General features: G+C 41.4%; 1 pseudogene; it reads right to left on the minus strand.

The window, feature by feature from the left end:
* Nucleotides 1–796: 796 nt before the first annotated feature.
* On the minus strand, nucleotides 797–7,477 carry LOC138440634 (olfactory receptor 1f45-like; annotated as a pseudogene).
* Nucleotides 7,478–8,715: the final 1,238 nt, after the last annotated feature.

The raw sequence follows: 8,715 nt of genomic DNA on the forward strand, positions 1-8,715 counted from the left end.
GAGAGTCCCTTGGACTGCAAGGAGATCAAACCAGTCAATCCTAAAGGAAATCAATCATTCATATTCATTGGAAGGAACGATGCTGAAACTGAAGCTCCAGTACTTTGGCCACCTGATATGAAGAGTCGACTCATTAGAAAAGACCCTGATGCTGGGAAAGATTGAGGGCAGGAAGTGAAGGGGACAACAGATGACAAGATGGTTGGATGGCATCACCAACTCAATGGACATGAGTTTGAGCAAGCTCCAGGAGACAGTGAAGGACAGAGAAGCCTGGTGTGCTGCAGTCCATATGGTTGCAAAGAGTTGAACACACCCGAGCGACTAAACAACAACAAATAATGATTAAGACTTAGTCAGTACTTACACTTCCCCTGGTAGTCTTCTAAGATTATAGAAACAGGAATATGTGTGAGTCGTTAATTTTCACAATAACTGTATGAGCTAGGTACTTTCTACATCCCTATTTCACAAATTTAAGAAACAGAGACAAGGCAAGTTTAAATAACTTGACCAAGGGAATCAGGCAAGGAGTGGATTTTTTCTGTTTTTAAAATAATGTTTATGTCTCCTTTCTTTTTTTAATTTATGTTTATTGAGATAACCTGGGTTTATAGCATTGTATAAGTTTCATGGTGTGCAACATTATATTTCTGCTTCTGTGTAAAAAATAAAGTACTTAAATGAAAAATAAACCTTTTTCTTCTACCTTAAAAAAAAAATAGAAAACCACCCTGAGTTTTAACACTGGGAGACATTAGTTTTTTTCAAAATTAGTTGGGTCTAAAAAGCATCCTCATAGAGGCTTAGCAAAGGGGTTCCCAATGAAAAGTTTCCTGAGGGCCCCCTTCAGATCTCTATTCCTCAGGCTGTAGATGAAGGGGTTCAGCATGGGGGTGACCATGGTGTACATCACCGTGGTTGCCGTGACCCTCTGGGTGGTGTGTGTGGATGCAGGGTTGAAGTAGACCCCGATGATAGTCCCATAGAAGAGACAGACAACACAAAGGTGGAGAACACTTTCCACTTCCCCCAGACTGAGGGAACCTTTCACACAGCCACAGTAATAGATGTGTAAGAGGCCATGATGCACACAAAAGGGATGAGAACCACTGGGCCCCCAAGGACCATCACCAGCATCTCATTGACTTGAGTGTCAGAGCAGGAAAGCTTGATCAAGGCATTGAGGTCACAGAAGAAGTGTGGGATCGTATTGGTGCAAAAGGACAAGTGGGACATCAGGAGAGTGTGGACTGTGGAGATGAGGTTGGCTGAGATCCAGGGTATCACCACCAGCAAAGTACACCGAAGGACACTCATGATTGTCATGTAGTGCAGTGGGCGGCAGATGGCCAGGTAGCGGTCATAAGCCATGGCTGAGAGAAGCATGCTGTTGGCTGCCCCAAAGGTGATGAAGAAATACATCTGGGCCAGGCAAGCTGAGAAGGAGATGGTGGTGAGCCCACACAGATGGTTCTCCAGCATCTTGGGGATGGTGGTAGAGGTAAAGCAGATGTCAAGAAGAGACAAGTTGCTGAGGAAGAAATACATGGGGCTGTGGAGGTGAGGGTCCAAGATGATGGCCAGGATGGTGAGAAGATTCCCCAGGCACCCACTCAAATACAGAATGAAGGACAGGCTGAAGAGCACCTGCCTCTGCAGGGGCTGCTGGGAGAGGCCGAGGAGGATGAATTCAGAGACTTGGGTCTGATTGTCAGTGTCCAGGCAGTTCTAAAGTCAGAAACAGGGCATCAACAGTAGGTGATGAGTGAAAACGGATGACCTCATTGCTTTTTCACACTCATCTTTCAAGTTGCTTCTCACTTAACCTCTCTGAGCCTCTATTTCCTCACCTGTTACATGGAATTGATAATTCTGACCTCTTAGGATCACTATAAGGATTAAATGATAAGAATATATATTAGGAGTTTAAATCCGTACACAACATGTAAACTATTTTATTAGTGGGAACTCACAGTGATGCTTTCAAAATAGTGATGTGTTAATTAGCTTAAATGTCACTATTATTCCATAGTGTATACATACATTAAAATATCAAGCTGTATACCTTAATTAAACACATTTTTATCTGCCAGTTATTCCTCAATAAGGATAGACAAATAAATAAATGCAAAATAAATAGTCTAAATATTTCAAGGATTTGACTTTATAAATAAAAATAAGTAATAAAAAGTGATCCAGGATCAACTCTGAAACCAGACAGACTGGGTTTAAAGCTCAGTTCTACCATTTACTAGCGGTGTGATATTAGGCAAGCTACTTAACTCCTCTGTGCCTTAGTTTTCTCATCTGTAAAATGAGGATAATAATAGTACCTGCTCCATAGAATTGTTGTGAAAATGTGATGAGTTAGCATGTAAAATGCTGAACCTTATGTATTTTTCTGAGAGTTAACATCTTTCAGTGGTTGAGAGCAAGGACCCTTTGGAGGGGTAGAAATTGCTCTCAGCTAAAGATTACTGATTTAGGTTACACACACCTGAAGTATCTCCTCTCTAAAGCACCTGCACAAATAGACTAACCTTGAGCAAAAGAGTTAACATTTATTCCAGGCACTCCACTTTGGAACTAGCTGCTTATCACATGTGTTGTCTTAGTCACTAAGTCATCTCCAACTCTTTACGATCCCATGGACTGTAACCCACCTGTCTCCTCTGTACAAAGAATTCTCCAGGCAAGAATACTGGAGTGGGTTGCCATTTCCTTCTCCAGGGAATCTTCCCAATTCAGGGATCAGCCTGTGTCTCCTGCTTTGCAGGCAGGTTCTCTACTGTCTAAGCTATCAGGGAAGCCCTTCATTCTATTTAATCCTCAACAACACCATAAGCAGGCAGCTGAGGCTCCAAACCTAACTTCTGCATCACAATAACACTATCCACCCATGGGGCTGTGATGACATGAGCCCTAAATCCTTGTGGATGAAACTGATCAGAATCCTCCCAGCCTCTGAGGGGAAGTTTCAAATGGGGAGTCCTTCCCTGAAACCAGCCATGCTGCAGCTTGTCTTCTGGATTCACTTACAATCAATGACTATTCTATGTGCTAAGTCGCTTCAGTAATGTCTGACTCTTTGCAACCCCGTGGATTGTAGCCCACCAGGCTCCTCTGTCCATGGCATTCTCCAGGCAAGAATACTAGAGTGCGTTGCTATGTCCTCTTCAAGGGGATCTTCCCAACCCAGGAATCAAACCCTCATCTCTTATGTCTCCTGAATTGGCAGGTGGGTTCTTTACCACTAGTACCACCTGAAAAGCCCTAATGATTACTGTACCTCTGTCGGATTCCAGGACCTCTCAGCCCCCATGTGTCATGTTTCCAGGAATTTGGGGCTGCTGCAGCCTCAACTTTGTCTTGCAGCTGTGAAGGAAGAGCATGCTTTCTCAGGGAGCACCCAGCAGAACCACACCAACAGGTTTATAACTGGCTCTTTGTCCTCTGGGCATGATCCCCCAAGAACCTTGTTAGGTCAAATACAATTAGCTTATCTTCCTTAGTGGTGCTTTTGAATCTAGCACCCTGTGGGGAAAAGTTTTTATTCCAAAGAATATTGCCTTTCTTCAGACCTGTCTTTCTTAGTTAACAGAGGGATAGCATGGTACTCAATATTTCCCATGAAGGATCTCTTAAATATGTTATTCCCTGGTGCTCAGTGGTAAAAAATCTGCCTGCCAGTGCAGGAGACATGGGTTCTACCCCTAGTCCAGGAAGATCCCATATGCCACAGAGTAATTAAGCCCATGTGTCCTGACTACTGAAGCCCATGCTCACAAGAGAAGCCACCACAATGAGACGCTCATGCAGCAACAAAGGTCCAGTACAGCCAAAAATAAATAAATAACAACAAAAGAATTAGAGAGTAATTTTAAATGGAATTTTAAAAGTTTTTAAAATGTTATTCCTTGGGATGATTTCGATTTTTTTGAATTTATCAAGTTTAGATTTATGGAACCCAGAATTGAAAGAGACACATGTACCCCAGTGTTCATCGCAGCACTGTTTATAATAGCCAGGACATGGAAACAACCTAGATGTCCATCAGCAGATGAATGGATAAGAAAGCTGTGGTACATATACACAATGGAGTATTAATCAGCCGTTAAAAAGAATTCATTTGAATCAGTTCTGATCAGATGGATGACACTGGAGCCGATGATACAGAGTGAAGTAAGCCAGAAAGAAAAACACCAATACAGTATACTAACACATATATATGGAATTTAGGACGATGGCAATGACGACCCTGTATGCAAGACAGGAAAAAAGACACAGATGTGTATAACAGACTTTTGGACTCAGAGGAAGAGGGAGAGGGAGAGGGTGGGATGATTTGGAAGAATGGCATTCTAACATGTATACTATCATGTAAGAATTGAATTGCCAGTCTATGTCTGACGCAGGATACAGCATGCTTGGGGCTGGTGCATGGGGATGACCCAGAAAGATGTTATGGGGAGCGAGGTGGGAGGGGGGTTCACGTTTGGGAACGCATGTAAGAATTAAAGATTTTAAAATTAAAAAAATTAAAAACTAAAAAAAATATAAAATAAAATAAAGTAAATAGCAAAAAAAAATGTTATTCCTAAAAATAATTAAATGTATTAAGTATTTTTTATGTGATTGGAGTTATGCTAAGCATGCAACATCCTATGCTTTTTACAAAAGCCCAATGAGAAACGCAATTATGTTTTATGAATTTCACCTCAGTACAAAAAGAAAGATGTTCAGCTTCCATCATGGTTTAAGAAATTACAACAAAAACAACAAAATATAACTTTTGGCCTGGAGAAATGCACAGTATGGACAACATTCAGTGTTGGCAAGTATGTGAGGAAGTGAGCATGCTCACATACTGCTAGAGGCAGTGTAAATTGCTACAACCCTCTGGGGAGGGCAATTGATAGGTGGAGTTTGACTTGTTGAACATTCATCTATATGGGTTGTTTCTAAATGCTGCCTTTTGGCTATTAAAAATAGTGTTGCTGTGAACATGAATGTATATGTATTTGTTTGAATCTCTGATTTCAGTCTTTGGAAGTATAATCTAGAAGTGGTTACTGGGTCATACACTAACTCTATGCTTAAGTTTTGGGGGAACCACCAAACCACATCACTAAACAATTTGACATTCCCACGAGCTATGTACAAGGAGAATCTCTCTCTAATCCTCACCAACATTTGTTCTCTCTGCTCCCCTCCTCTTTTTTTTTTTTTTTTTTAATTATAGCCAGCTTGGTGTATGTGAAGTGGTGTGTCATTGTGATTTTGATTTGTACTTCCCTAGTGATTAACGATGCTGAGCATCGCTTCATGCACTTCTAAGCCATTAATATACCTCCTGTGGAGAAATGTTCATTTAAGACTTTGCCCACTTTTTAAGTTGAATTTTAGGTCCTCTTGTTGCAACATAAGAGCTCTTGACATACCCTAGAGCAAATAAATATTTTAAAAATAAGTGTCCCCTCTTGCTGAGCATCTTCCCAGGCAAACCCAACAACAGAACAAGTCAAGAGGGTTGTGTCTCACAGCCAGGAAAGGAGAGGGTGGGATGAACTGAGAGAGAAGCATTGAAACATATACATTTTTGTTGTTCAATTGCTCGGTCATGTCCGACTCCTTACGACACACCGCATGGACTGCAGCACAGTAGGTTTCCCTGTCTTTCACTATCTCCCAGAGTTTGCTCAAACTCATGTCCATCAAGTCAGTGATGCTATCTAACCATCTCATCCTCTGCCATCCCCTTCTCCTTTTTCCTTCAGTCTTTCCCCAGCATCAGGGTCTTTTCTAATGAGTCGGCTCTTCGCATCAGGTGGTCAAAGTATTGGAGCTTCCGTTTCAACAACAGTTCTTTCAATGTTTCAAGGTTGATTTCCCTTAGAATTGACTGGTTTGCTCTCTTTGCTGTCCAAGGGACTCTCAAGAATCTTCTTCAGCACCACAGTTCAAAAACATCAATTCTTCAGCACTCAGCCTTCATTATTGTCCAACTCTCACATCTGTACATGACTACTGGAAAAAATAGAGCATAAATAGATGGTTTTTTTCTGGAACTTTCTTGCTTTTTCGATGATCCAGTGGATGTTGGCAATTCGATCTCTGGTTCCTCTGCCTTTTCTAAACTCAGCCTGAACATCTGGAAGTTCACGGTTCATGTATTGCTGAAGCCTGGTTTGGAGAACTGTAAGCATTACTTTACTATTGTGTGAAATGAGTGCAATTGTGTGGTAGTTTGAGCATTCTTTGACATTACCTTTCTTTGGGATTGGAATGAAAACTGACCTTTCCCAGTCCTGTGGCCACTGCTGAGTTTTCCAAATTTGCTGGCATATTGAGTGTAGCACTTTCACAGAATCATCTTTCAGGATTTGAAATAGCTCAACTGGAATTCGATCACCTCCACTAGCTTTGTTTGTAGTGATACTTCCTAAGGCCCATTTGACTTCACATTCCAGGATGTCTGGCTCTAGGTGAAGGATCACACCATCATGATTATCTGGGTCATGAAGCTCTTTTTTGTACAGTTCTTCTGTGTATTCTTGCCACCTCTTCTTAATAACTTCTGCTTCTGCTAGGTCCATACCATTTCTGTCCTTTATTGAGCCTATCTTTGCATGAAATGTTCCCTTGGTATCTCTAATTTTCTTGAAGAGATCTCTAGACTTTCCGATTTCATTCTATTGTTTTCCTCTATTTCTTTGCATTGATCACTAAAGAAGGCTTTCTTATCTCTTCTTGCTATTCTTTGGAACTCTGCATTCAAATGGGTATATCTTTCCTTTTCTCCTTTGTTTTTTGCTTCTCTTCTTTTCTCAGCTGTTTGTAAGGCCTCCCCAGACAGCCATTTTGCTTTTTAGTATTTCGTTTTTAGGGGAATGGTCTTGATCCCTCTCTTCTGTACAATGTCACCAACTTCCGTCCATAGTTCATCAGGCACTCTGTCTATCAGATCTAGACCCTTAAATCTATTTCTCACTTCCACTGTATAATCATAAAGGATTTGATTTAGGTCATACCTGAATGGTCCAGTGGTTTCCCCCACTTTTTTCAATTTAAGTCTGAATTTGGCAATAGGGAGTTCATGATCTGAGCCACAGTCAGCTCCCCATCTTGTTTTTGCAGACTGTATAGAGCTTCTCCATCTTTGGCTGCAAAGAATGTAATCAATCTGATTTTGGTTTGGCCATCTGGTAATATCCATGTGTAAAGTCTTCTCTTGTTTTGTTGGAAGAGGGTGTTTGCTATGACCAGTGTGTTCTCTTTGCAGAACCCTATTAGCCAATTGCCCTACTTCATTCTGTACTCCAAGGCCAAATTTGCCTGTTACTCCAGGTGTTTCTTGACTTCCTACTTTTGCATTCCAGTCCCCTATAGTGAAAAAGACATATTTTTTTGGGTGTTAGTTCTAAAAGGTCTTGTAGGTCTTCATAGAACTGTTCAACTTCACCTTCTTCAGCATTACGGTTGGGGGACTTGGATTACCATGATATTGAATGGTTTGCCTTGGAAATGAACAGAGATCATTCTATCATTCTTTGAGGTTGCATCCAGGTACTGCATTTCAGACTCTTTTGTTGACGATGATGGCTACTCCATTTCTTCTAAGGGATTCCTGCCCACAGTAGTAGATATAATGGTCATCTGAATTAGAACTGGACATGAAACAACAGACTGGTTCCAAATAGGAAAAGGAGTATGTCAAGGCTGTATACTGTCACCCTGCTTATTTAACTTCTATGCAGAGTACATCATGAGAAATGTTGGGCTGGAGGAAGTATAAGCTGAAATCAAGATTACCAGGAGAAATATTAATAACCTCAGATATGCAGATGACACCACCCTTATGGCAGAAAGTGAGGAAGACCTAAAGAACCTCTTGATGGAAGTGAAAGAGAGGAGTGAAGAAGTTGGCTTAAAGCTCAACATTCAGAAAACGAAGATCATGGCATCCGGTCCCATCACTTCATGGCAAATAGACGGGAAACAGTGGCTGACTTTATTTGGGGAGGCTCCAAAATCACTGCAGATGGTGACTGCAGCCATGAAATTAAAAGACACTTACTCCTTGGAAGGAAAGTTATGACCAACCTAGACAGCATATTAAAAAGCAGAGACATTACTTTTGTCAATAAAGGTCCATCTAGTCAAGGCTATGGTTTTTCCAGTAGTCATGTATGGATGTGAGAGTTGGACTATAAAAAGAGCTGAGCGCAGAAGAATTGATGCTTTTGAACTGTGGTGTTGGAGAAGACTCTTGAGAGTCCCTCGGACTGTAAGGATATCAAATCAGTCCATCCTAAAGATCAGTCCTGGGTGTTTATTGGTAGGACTGATGCTGAAGCTGAAACTCCAATACTTTGGCCACCTGATGTGAAGAGCTGACTCATTTGAAAAGACCCTGATGCTGGGAAAGATTGAGGGCAGGAAGAGAAGGGGAAAACAGAGGATGACATGGTTGAATGGCATCACCGACTCAAGAGACATGAGTTTGGGTAAATTCCGGGAGTTGGTGATGGACAGGGAGGCCTGGCATGCTGCAATTCATGGGGTCCCAAAGAGTCAGACACGACTGAGCAACTGAACTAAACTGAACTGGGAAAAAAAAAACAAACATAGTTTGAAACGTATACATTACCATGTGTAAAATAGATAGCTAGAAGGAAGTGGCTGTATGACACAAGGATCTCATCCTGGTGC

Source organism: Ovis canadensis, chromosome 5 (genome assembly GCF_042477335.2).
Source record: "Ovis canadensis isolate MfBH-ARS-UI-01 breed Bighorn chromosome 5, ARS-UI_OviCan_v2, whole genome shotgun sequence".
Taxonomy (NCBI): domain Eukaryota; kingdom Metazoa; phylum Chordata; class Mammalia; order Artiodactyla; family Bovidae; genus Ovis; species Ovis canadensis.